The sequence below is a fragment of the Leopardus geoffroyi genome, chromosome B3 (assembly GCF_018350155.1).
Source record: "Leopardus geoffroyi isolate Oge1 chromosome B3, O.geoffroyi_Oge1_pat1.0, whole genome shotgun sequence".
In the NCBI taxonomy this organism is placed as follows: domain Eukaryota; kingdom Metazoa; phylum Chordata; class Mammalia; order Carnivora; family Felidae; genus Leopardus; species Leopardus geoffroyi.
Genome location: NC_059337.1, coordinates 96,927,257 through 96,940,107, shown reverse-complemented (window position 1 = coordinate 96,940,107; position 12,851 = coordinate 96,927,257). Strand labels below are relative to the sequence as shown.

At 35.6% G+C, this 12,851-nt stretch overlaps 2 long non-coding RNA genes across 2 annotated transcripts in view; one reads left to right on the top strand and one right to left on the bottom strand.

Annotated features, from left to right (window-relative positions):
- The window catches only part of LOC123583786, a 55,123-nt gene that overhangs the window by 27,182 nt on the left and 15,090 nt on the right, over positions 1-12,851 (bottom strand). The gene's annotated exons all lie outside the window — the stretch shown is intronic.
- The window catches only part of LOC123583785, a 77,985-nt gene that overhangs the window by 62,125 nt on the left and 3,009 nt on the right, over positions 1-12,851 (top strand). Inside the window, exon 2 of the long non-coding RNA XR_006704998.1 lies at positions 11,135-11,183. This is a non-coding gene — a long non-coding RNA (uncharacterized LOC123583785). The remainder of the gene's footprint in view (positions 1-11,134; positions 11,184-12,851) is intronic.

The window sequence follows — 12,851 nt, the reverse complement described above, 5'->3', positions numbered from 1 at the left end:
AGTGTTGAGGTCTTTAACATGGAGAGGGAGTGCTCAAAAACAAAGACCATTTCTTTAACAAATTATTAGAAATTGTGTATTTCACTATCGATAGACCAGAAAGGGAAAGAATGCTATTATTTATGCAATTTGTGGGGCTATTACAGAGAATAGTTTTGCCATCCAAACACCAGTCCACTGCTGGAAGTAATAACGACTCCTGCTCACTTGTTCGGGATGGCCTGTGGTATAGAGGATACTTTGTTCTGTATAACCAGCCTTACTCTATAAATGAAACTGTGTATAAACCTATATAATAATAGACCAATATAAAAACTGAGAAAATATGACCAGAAATAAAATTAAGATGATAGTATAAAGTTAAGATGATAGTATAAAGTTACAGTTAGGATTAGTATATAAAATAGATCTCATCAAATCCCGGAGTCCATAGTCATTAGAAGTGATTATGTATTAAGTATTGTACTTCCTGGTGGCATAAACAAAGAAGGAGAGCAAATCAGTGAGTAAAATTTTACAAGGCAAGAAAACAATGTTATCTATCTAAGCAGCTTTCTGATTATCTAGTTTGATCTAAGGATAAAATCTAACAAAATGCATATCTCTTAATTTTGGAGTTTCTATGGTTAAGTCACATTAGGTCCTTATTAACTTGCAGATCTCAGTACTTTATTTAAAGGTATTCTATGGACCACAGGTTGCCTTAAACATGACTTTCAGCAGTCTTTCATGAATATTGTGTAAGTTAGAATTCTATTCAGCTGGAAGTGTGGAACACTTAACATCATGGGCTTAGATGAGGGGTACTACTCCTGTAACAAAGTGTGAGGGAGGAAAGACACAGCAGTTCCTCAGCATCATGGAGGACCCAGGCATTCTATCTTGTTGCTGTGAAATCTTTAGCATGTGCCTTTAGCCCATTCAGTCACAAAATTTTCCTGTACCTTCAATGTATCCTATTTTAAGCAGGAAGAAGAATGAAGAAAGATGCAGTCTTATTCTGTCCTTTTGAAAAAAATTTCCAAGAGACCCACCTGTTATATCTTATAATTCCTCTTACATTTCAGTCACTTGAACTAAGTCACATGCCTACTGCTAGAAGCAAGAAAGTTTGAGATGGTGGCGACTGTAAACAAAATGTATGGCTGAACCATAGAAAAAGCAAAATTCTCTTAATAAGGGGCAAGAAAAGAATGTATCTCTGTCTGGCATATGTATCATTTCTTTCTTTTTAAAAAAAAATTTTTTAACGTTTACTTATTATTGAGAGACAGAGCATGAGCAGGGGAGGGGCAGAGAGAGGGGAGACACAGAATGTGAAGCAGGCTCCAGGCTCTGAGCTGTCAGCACAGAGCCCAATGTGGGCCTTGAACCCACAAACCGTGAGATCATGACCTGAGCCAAAGTCGGATGCTTAACTGACTAAATCACCAGACACCCCTCATTTCGTGTAATCAAGCTTTAAGAAAAAATGATTATCAGAAAGATCAAGGCTATATTTTATGTCAAGAAATATGAAGTGCAGTTTTGCTATGTTGCCAGGGAAGGGTACCCATGGGTTTGATGTAAAACTGAGCATAGAAAAGTGCTGATAGCCTTTCATGAAAGTAAATAAGCCTCACTAGGATACAGGCTTCATATGTACTCAACCTTCTTGTGTCCAGGTTTATACTAAAGGAATAATTGGGATGGAACAGGAGCTTGTCTCAAAAAATAGCCATGATCCCATTTAACACATTGAGAAAAAGTGTGCTAAGATATTCAGTAAATGATCAGTTCGTTCAGAAAATACGTTTGTGTATCATTTATATAAAGCTTGTGCCTGTTCCTTCTTTGTGTCATCCATAACACCTGGTATGTGCCACATATGTAGAGTATTGTTTGCTAGGAGAGATTCATATGTACAAGTAGCTATTAAAATCTACAAACCACGACAAATAACATAAAATATATCAGTATATATTAGGAAAGGGCTGACATAATTGCATGAGATTTGTATTTATTTCATGGTTGTGGAGATAGAAACAATAAAACTGAAGATGATCTAGGTAGAAGAGGGTCATGGTTTTAAGACTTTGGAGCCAAAAATCCTAGGTTCAGTGTCTATCTAGATAAGCCACTCTCCACCTGTACAATCTTGCATAGAGATGAAGCCAGCCTCACAGGGTGTGTGTGTGTCTGTCTATCAACAGAGAGAGGTCAGTTAAACGTTTATCAACTACTGTCAGATGGTTCTGATTTTCAAAAAGTATAGATAAAAAAAATCTGTTAATTTGATATTACATGTTTGCAAAGAAATAGTCTCCAAAATAGCAATGCTATACTACCTTATTTTCCCTCTGGATCTTTTTATACTTTTACAATCTAAAACCCTTAATCTTAATTAAAGGTCAAATATCTCTGTTGCCCAGGAAATATTAAACATTTTAGGGTAAAATTAACATGAGGATGTAAAAAACATCATCATCTATAATGCATTCTTATTTGTATATAATAAGCCTGCAGTAAATTCTGAATAGACATATCTTAAATCAACATTACTATTTGTGTTAACTACAGTGTGGCACATTGAATAAGTGAACTCAAAAGCCTTATTCATCATTCTCCTATGATATTGGCCTCAAGATATCCCTGATGATATGCACAAAATTTTCAGTATGAATGCTAAGTAGCATTAGTATTTGAAGTAGCTTAAGTATTTTGAAAATTCTTTACAATAGGCTGAGTTAAATATATCACCCCTTGTACCTGAAACTTTGAATTAAATTGGACTAGAAGCCCCCTTAAACCATTAGCTTTCTATAACACATTAAAATAGTCTTGCAAATTTAATACAGACTTTTGATAAGGCCTTTTTATTTATAATCCTTCAGAAAGTTGAGGACTTTAATAGAGTATGGTAAGTATGTTCGTAATTCCCAAGTATAGTTCTTTGTATAGATTTGATTATGATACACAAAATAACAATCAGATGTCATTTTAGCTAATATTTTCCAGTGAATGGATAGTTCTTGGAGTAGGAATATGTGACTATCCCTAGGAAAAGAAACCTATTTTCAATAAAACTTCATCATTTATGAACACATAACTCAGTAATGAATCATCTCTTAAACTCTCAAAATGGGTTAATTATAATGGAAAACAAAAAATAGGTAAGAGTAAATTTCAATTACAGCTATTCTTTGATCACCAAAGATGAGAGATGACTTGAATATTATCTATAGAAGTGTCATTATTTATTAGCTGTGATGAAATTGATGGAGTTTAGATTTTTTGACAAGCTTACACCCATAAGGATATAAAGGATTAAATCATTGAAGACTATCAATACATTGGTGTTGTTTTGAGGGGCAGTTGCCATTACTACCAGAACAATTGTTGTAGCCGACCTGGTAGAGTCCTGTGTAAGAGGGACATGTGGTTCCATTAGATATTTAAGATTTTCAAACAATAGTTCTCTCAGGGATAAAGAAATGTTTTAGTTGATTCATACAACAAATGTTTTTGAGTAGTAACCATATTCTGGGTATGGTTGTTGCTAGAATTGGTTAATGGTCATAACCAGAGGAAATATTAAATTTCTCCTGTAAACTTCCAAAGCATGGGCAATTAGTTGGTTGTTTTTTATTGTCTGAATGTTACTGGGACAGAGATTTATTCTGACTGCTATCGATTCCATGATACTTTTGTAAAATCCCATTTCTGGATTTGACAAGAGATTTCTCTATTATGAAGCTATGATACATGATTTTTGTAATCCTGAGAAATGAATGTTGGTCTCATCCATTTCTAACAGTTCTAAACTATGTCAATGTGCTTTTCTCCTTTGACATTTTATGTAATTAAATTTTCTGCCTTGGGGTTGGTTGATTGAATGTTAAAGGCTGAAGTGAAGAATACTTAAGGGAAGAAAGTAAATATTCAGTTTTGATATTTAAAGCAGAATTTTGCAGTAAAAGCTCATCTTGAAATCTGAGATTAGTGGATAAAGAAAGGATTTCCTTAGCTTTCATTTACTAGATCATGAATAAATACTAAAAAATTATAGTTTGAATTCTTCCGAGTATTGAAAGGACATCTCTTTGTTCATGAAAACTAAGTTTTCTGCATTAGATAAAAGAAGGAAATAATGCTGAGGAATTAAAAAAACCTAAAGCTTGAACCTCCAGTTTCTAGTGGGTTGTAGGGAGAAGTCAATAGGAGAGAAAAGAGGAAGGACATTCAATGGGTAGGATGCCAGTTTCTGCAGGATTTGAATCCAGAGTTGGTGGGAATACCTTAGAAATATCCTAATCATCCAAGTTAGTGTTAAAACATGGAGTGACAATATTCTACCTGTGGCACACTTGCTTTAGGAGATGCCTTAATCGTTGGGCTATTACCAGAATGGCATGCAATGATTGATAGTCAACACTTACGCAAAGGAGCCTGAATTACTCTTCCTCTCTGCACCATAGGTAAGGAAGCCACAAGGCTCCATATGTCCCATTTTGGAGACTCTGAATATCTATCTGGGAGGTTTGGTAGCCTAGGTAGAGGTGGGGCAAAAACTTTGAGATTGTCGGAAATTGTTGGAGGCGAAGACTGTACCTAACATTCAGGTAGAACCAGTTGCAGTTCAGCATTTGCCCAGTTATCCCTGACACTCAGGTGGAACCAATCACATGAGCACCCACCACTCCAACCACTAGTTCAAAATAGAGATGAGAGAAAACACAAAAGAGCACTAAGTAGATCTAAGGCTCCCCCTCTTAAGCAATGAGGCTCCATAAAACAAAATTCTACTCCAAATTCTTAAGTCAGTCTTGGAGAAGTAAAAGGAAAGGAGTCAGAAATCCAGAAGATTTCTACTAGAGAAACCCAATTAAGATAATCACTTGGGACTGTATTTTCATCCCTTCTGTCCCAATCCTAAGGATTAAAGACATACAATAGTTTAGAAGCAATCAACCATCAGTCAATTATATTTTTGTTGCCTATTTGAGAAAATTTCTAACCTCTTTAGCATTTGTAAAAACCCCTATGAATATTAATGTACTCATGTGTGCAGCATATATAAAATCTTGATAAATATGAGCTCCAAAGAACTAAAATAAAATATTTAAAACCATCATGGATATTGGGGCACCTGGGGGCTCAGCTGGTTAAGCATCTGATCATTGGTTTTGGCTCAGGTCATGATCTTGTGGCTTCGTGGGTTCAAGCCCTGCATTGGGCTTTGTGCTGGCAGCATGGAGCCTGCTTAGGATTCTCTCTCTCTCTCAAAATAAATAATAAACTTGAAACTTTAGTGAAAATGGACTAAGTGAAATTGCTTTCCAAAAGGAACTGAAGATGCATTTCATAATGCCTAATATTTAGTACTGACTTGGGCCTATGGGGTGGGGAGTTGGCAATAATCCTATTTTTCTTTGTCAGAAGTTGACATTGTATGAGGTTGACGAAATAATCTGAAGGAAGTATTACATACAACTATAGGAATTCAAAGGGAACAGATGCCTAAAGGTAAAAGAGACATGAGTTGATAAAATTCGTTGAATACCTCATGTTACATTTGGTATTCTATTTAATTTTTATTTTCTTCTAACTTGTTATTTCCCATATGATTCTCTTATTCACTAAGCCATAACCTCACGGAAATCTGCCCATCAGTTTTTTAATTATGGGGGAGAAATCAGAAATGTGTATGTTCTGCTTACCTAGGACAAAATAGGGTAGGTATTGCTTCAAAGGGAAATTTTCATGTTTCTAAAATAATGACTACATAAAATACATCTGTATATAGTGCATATAAAAATCATTATGCAGCTATTCCTCATACTAAGTAGATTTTTAATAAATGATATTAAGAAAATTTAAATTCAAAGTTACTTGATTCTCAGTCATGTAAATTTTATGGTATGAAGTGTTTAGATAACACAGAATTTCAGCTATACTTGAGAGTGAATAGTGTGAATTTTCCTGCATAAGTGTCAGTAATGTGTCTCTTATTCAGGATTTTCAAGGTTATCATTTTCTACATACAGAGGCTTAAAAACAATAAGAATGAAAAATTAAATGCCCCAAAGAGGTGGCTTGTGGTGACCTATATGGGTGTAAAATCCACTGTAAAAATATTCACTATTTAATTTATTCTGTCGAAGTGAGATTGCATTTTTCTCCTGCTTATCATGTTTCATGAGCAATTTGTATTAAAGATGAGAAAAAAAGTTTAGGATTTTTTTTTTTTTTTGAGATTCAAGACAGGTATATATACCTTATCTATAATGAAAACATTTAATACTTGCTGTAAGTTCATTCCACTTACAATATTTTAAGGCTTTTGCTTTTTCATGCATGAAACCAGCTTATGTAGGAAGTGAATCAGTGCAATTGATATCCTGAATGCATCAAGGTTCCAGAAATAACAGCTGCAACAAGAGGGTAAAAAAGGTAGATAAAAAGAAAGGAAAAGGAACTTCCATTCATATTTTGTGACAGGCACATCTCTGTTAGCTTATAAGGCCTAAAATGAATAACTACTGCAAAGAGATTTGGACTGATGAATCTAAAATTTGAGAGTACTTGACATGCCTGGGAAGGCAGCCATGTGAAAGATTAAAATAGCCCACTCTGAGTTCAGCTCCATTGAAGAATAACAGAATCAGTCATGGAAGAGGATTCAGAGGCCTATTTATTTCAGTGTGATGTTATTGTCACACAGGAGCCATTTATTTGCTGATAAAATTATTCCTAAGGTTTATAATTTTACTCTTGTAATACTTGGTTTAGAATTTTTTTATCCCATGTCTATAAATATGAAGCCTAATTTAGATACATATTACAATTGGTTAACAGGTACATAGCATAGAAAGAAGAAAAGAGTCCTGTTTCCCCCAATGTTATGTTGAAAACCTTTGAATTGGGGGATTTTTTGAATTTTTCTTAGTTCGACTTTCACTTCCTATAAATTTGGTTTACCCTGTCACTCAAAAATGCAAGATTGGGGTTTACTAACTTTTTTGGGGGGAGGATGGTTACTGACTTTTTAATCCCTGAAGAGCTTACTGCCCTTGAAAATGTGATTTTTAAACAAAGGTTCACCCTCAGCTAACTTGGAGTTTACTCAGTCAACAACCCTGGTTTACAAGACTGCATAATAGAATAGTGGTTAATCTCTCATTCCCAGGTCAGCAAGAACCTGTTTGGAATCTCAGCTCTGACTCTTAGTAATTGTGTATTTTAATTTTTCTGATCTTAGAGAAATAAACATACTTTATATGTTTAAAAGTAAAATACTTTATAGAATTACAGTGAGGATTTAAATGAGATCATGAACATAAGAAAATTAGCCAAATACTTAGCAATGAAGTATTAAAACTTAGTGATTATGCACCAACCATAAAATACCTAAGAAGAAATCTAACCAAAGAATTGAAAATCTATACAGTGAAAACTATAGAAAGCTTATGAAAGAAATTGAAGAAGCACAAATATTGCTTCAAAAAACAAGTGGCAGCTTTTCCCAACAAGGTAGAACAAATATTGTTAAAATGTCAATACTACCCAAAGCAATCTACATATTCAATGCAATACCTATCAAAATAACACCAGCATTCTTTTCAGCTAGAACAAACAATTCTAAAATTTGTATGGAACCAGAAAAGACCCCAAATAGCCAAAGCAATCTTGAAAAAGAAAACCAAAGCTGGAGGCATCACAGTCCCGGACTTCAAGCTGTATCACAAAGCTGTAATCATCAAGACAGAATGGTACTGGCACAAAAACAGACACTCAGATCAATGGAACAGAGACCCCAGAAATGGACCCACAAACGTATGACCAACGAATCTTTGACAAAGCAGGAAAGACTATCCAATAGAATAAGGACAATCTCTTCAGCAAGTGGTGCTGGGAAAACTGGACAGCGACATGCAGCAAAATGAACCTGGACCACTTTCTGACACCATACACAAAATAAACTCAGAACAGATGAAAGACCTAAATGCAAGACTGGAAACCATCAAAATCCTCAAGGGGAAGGCAGGCAAAAACCTCTTTGACCTTGGCCGCAGCAACTTCTTACTCAACATGTCTCCAGAGGCAAGAGAAACAAAAGCAAAAATGAACTATTGGGACCTCATCAAAATAAAAAGCTTCTGCACAGCAAAGGAAACAATCAACAAAACATAAAACACAACTGATGGAATGACTGAAGATATTTGCAAATGACATATCAGATAAAGGGTTAGTATCCAAAATCTATAAAAAACTTATCAAAGTCAACACCCAAAAAACAAATAATCCAGTGAGGAAATGGGCAAAAGACATGAATAGACACTTCTCCAAAGAAGACATCCAGATGGCCAATTGACACATGAAAAAATGCTCAACATCACTCATCATTAGGGAAATACAAATCAAAACCACAATGAGATGCCACCTCACATCTGTCAGAATGGCTAACATTAACAACTCAAGCAACAACAGATGTTAGCAAGGATGCAGAGAAAGAGGATCTCTTTTGCAGTGCTGGTAGAGATGCAAACTGGTGCAGCCACTCTAGGAAACAGCACAGAGGTTCCTCAAAAAATTAAAAATAGAACTACCCTACAACCCAGCAATTGCACTACTAGGTATTTATCCAAGGGATGCAGGTATGTTGTTTCGAAGGGGCACATGCACTCCAGTGTTTACAGCAGCACTATCAACAATAGCTGAAGTATGGAAAGTGCCCAAATGTCCATCGATGGATGAATGGATAGAGAAGATGTGGTATATATATACAATGGAGTATTACTCAGCAATCAAAAAGAATGGCAAGATTTCATTCACAACTACATGGATGGAACGAGAGGGTATTATGTGAAGCAAAATTAGAGAAAGACAAATATCGTATGACTTCACTCATATGAGGACTTGAAGATACAAAACAGATGAACATAAGGGAAGGGAAGCAAAAATCATACAAAAACAGGGAGAGGGACAAAAACATGAGACTCTTAAATATGGAGAACACACAGAGGGTTACTGGTGGGGTTGTGGGAGGGGGGATGGGCTAAATGTATAAGGGGCATTGAGGAATCTACTCCTGAAATCATCATTGATGACGATGCTAAGTTGGATGTAAATTAAAAAAATAAAAAAAAAACAGTGATTATTTTTTCAAAATGTAATTTAAGAAATTTAGACAAGCATGTATGTAGGTGACAAACAGAAAAGGACCAGTATAATATTTACCATTTAAAGAATACATCAAAAAACAAGTGGCAGCTTTTCCCAACAAGACTGTAATAGCATTCTATGGGACTAAAAATGGATATCCGGGCAAAATTTTTAATAAGGAATACAAATATTCACAAAGTGTTACCAGGGTGGCTCAGTTGGTTAAGCTTCCAACTTTGGCTCAGGTCATGATCTCGCAGTTTGTGAGTTCAAGCCCCACCTCAGGCTCTGGGCTGACAGGTCAGAGCCTGGAGCCTGCTTCGGATTCTGTATCTGTCTCTCTCTCTCTGCCCCTCCCCCACTCATGTTCGTTCTATCTCAAAAATAAACAGTAAAAAACAAATATTCACAAAGGAAAAGAAATCATTAGCAAACCCAAAGACTTGGCAGTATATAAGAAATGAGATACTATCCTACTGGAGCGTAGTAGAGCAAAACAGCAGGCATGTGGTTTGACTTTTTAAAGTAGAAAATAAGACATAAATATTGGTAAAGTTTTTAAACCTTTCATTCCTTAAATATCAAATTATATTTTAGGCATTTAATGTTTGAAAATATTTGAATTCCTTTAACATCCAGAGAAGTAAAACTTGAGATTATTCTAAGTCAAGTTTTCCTTTTACCGATCAGACTTGCACTCCTCTGGGCACCTGGTGGCCCAGTTGAGCGTCCGACTGTGACTCAGGTCATGATCTCAAGTTTTGTGGGTTCAAGCCCCACATCAGACTCTGTGCTGACAGCAGGGAGCCTGATTCAGATTCTGTATCTCCTTCTCTCTCTGCCCCTCCCCGGTTCATGCTCACTCTCTCTCTCAAAATTAAACCTTAAAAATTAAAAATTTTTTTAAGAAAACAAGCACTCTCCTACACTGCTGGTGAAAAATCAAATTTTTACAATATTTTTTGTCCAGCAACCCACTTCCAGGAATTTAACCTAAAGATATACCCAACAAGGGGCGGCTGGCTGGCTTAGTCGGTAGAGCATGCTGCTCTTGATAATCAGAGTCGAGTTGGAGCCCCGTGTTAGACACAGAGATTGCATAGAAATCTACATGTATACAATAAGTTTCCCTTTGGAAGATCTATATCTCCAACAGTACAAAAATATACATGCACAATCACTCATTCCAGAATTGTTTTGGAAAACGTAATTTCTTATATGACTTTATTTGGATAATGGATGAGAAAACTGGTATATTCACACAGGGAAGTACTACATTTCTTTAAAAAAAAATGAGGAAAGTTCTATGAATCAATATAGAATGATGTCCAGGAGAAACCAAGTGTCAGGTGAAAAAGCAAAGTAAGAAAGAATATTTTTAGTGTACCATTATTTTGTAAAAAATAAGAGGAAATAGGAAAATATATAGATAGATGCACATTTTTGTGGAAAGGAATTCATGAAGAATAAAATGAGCCTAGGAAGATTGGTGACTTACAAGGAAAGAACAAAGTGGAAAGAAAGAAATGTGGGGAGGGGGTAAAGACACTTCTCTAAACATAACCTTGATGCAGTTCTGACTTTGGAACCATGTTATTGTCTCATGTACTCAAACATAATTTTTAAAAATCAACCAGATTAGGTAAAAATCCTAAAACCACAAAAACAAATGAACTGAACCATGTTTCACATGAGTCCTCATTGAAGGGAGGGGAAGAAAAAAAATTAACTTTTGAATATTTATAGATACAAATACTGAACTCCAGTGAGTAGGTATGCTTTTTCAGTTGTATAGGTTAGCAGTTCACAAACTGTTTTATGTGTATTCTGGGATTAAGCAAGTTAGTAAATATAGATGTCTGAACTTACTCTCAAAAGTTATAGAATAAAAATTTTAAACATATATGTGTGTGTTGTAAAGGCAAATGCAAATTAAAAAGATTAATTATTCCTATTGAAAATAAGTGACTTTCCTTCTCTCTTTTCATAGAGCATGAACTTTAGACAACTTGTAAGTGTATTCTCAATATCTTTGAAAGGTAAGTAAATAGAAGCTAAATTTTAGAAGCTAAATAAGCCTCTTGTCAGCTTTCAGCTCCAGGAATAATCTTTTTTAAAGACATAGGAACCATCTCTGAAATATAATCATCTAGGTAAAGAGATCTCCCATTTTCTGTGGAAGGGTACGAGTCTAACTGGAGTGGGTCCCTTGCTCTGGGCTGCAAAGTTCTTGTACCTGCTTACCAATATAAAAGGACAATATTTCTTTCTGTCTAAGCAATTTCTTAGCAGACTGCCTATGAAAAGCATCTGGAATTTTTTGGGATTAATACTTATTCAATAAAACTTTCTCTTCTACCTTTGTGGAAAGGTTTTCTGGGTTGAGAGATTTTCTTTGTAATTATATTTCCTCAACAGCAGAGAAATGGAGAGAGGAGAGAAGCAAAAGCAAATGTGGATAAAGTGTTAACATTTGAGGAATTTGGAGAAAGATTATAGGGAATTCTTTATACTGTTTATTCACCTCTTCATTCAGCCTGAAACTATGTCAAAATAAGAAGATTAAAGGGGCACCTTGGTGGCTCAGTTGGTTAAGCGTCCACCCTCAGGTCAGGTCATGATCTTGTGGTTCGTGAGTTCAAATCCCACTTTGGACTCCCTGCTGACAGCATGAAGCCTGCTTGGGATTCTCTCTCTCTCTGCCCCTCTCAGCTTGTGCTTTCTCTCTCTCAAAAATAAACAAACATTAAAAAAGTTTAAAAAAAGAAGATTAAAAAAGAATAAAATGGAGTAAATAAGAGAGGGGTACAGTAAAGTCACCAACCTTAGGTTATTTTTATTTGGGAAATCTGGTGCCTCAGCCCTTCTTTTGGAGTTTTGTCCTGCTTTTCACCGAAAAGAGATCTCAAGCCTGGTCTGTAACAAATTTATCCACCTTGTTAGTTTATTGCTTAACAACAATTAATAGAATTTTTTTAGAATATAGAATTCTTGTTTCCTTTTATAGTGATAGGAACTATTTTACTCAATTTGTGACAAATCAAGATGCAATTTCCAAAAATGAGGAGTTACTTTATTTAGAAATAATGCATAATGCAATAGTTAGCAAATTCAGCAAATCTGTTATTTCTAAAGGTAAAAAAGATTTGCTTTTTAAAACATTTTTTTTATTCTTTATTTATTTTTGAGAGAGAGACAGCATGTGAGCAGGGGAAGAGCAGAGAGAGGGAGACGCAGAATCCGAAGCAGGCTCCAGGCTCTGAGCCGTCAGCACAGAGCCTGACGTGGGGCTCAAACCCACAAACTGTGAGATCATGAACTGAGCTGAAGTCGGATGCTCAACCAACTGAGCCACCCAGGTGCCCCTAGGCAAAAAATATTTGTAAATAGCCCTTAATATAATAAAATTATAATGCCCAGAAGATATCAACTTCTGAATTAAAATTATAGAAGTTCTTAATAGTTTAATTAAACTTTTTATGTTAAAAACATCTATGGGGTGCTTGGGTGGCTCAGTGGTTGGGCATTGGGCTTCGGCTCAGGCCATGATCTCATGGGTCGTGGGTTCGAGCCCTGCCTCAGGCTCTGTGCTGACGGCTCAGGGCCTGGGGCCTGATTTGAATTCTGTGTCTCCCTCTTTCGCTGCCCTTCCCTACTCATGTTCTGTCTCTGTCACTCAAAAATAAATCAACATTGAAAAATAATTT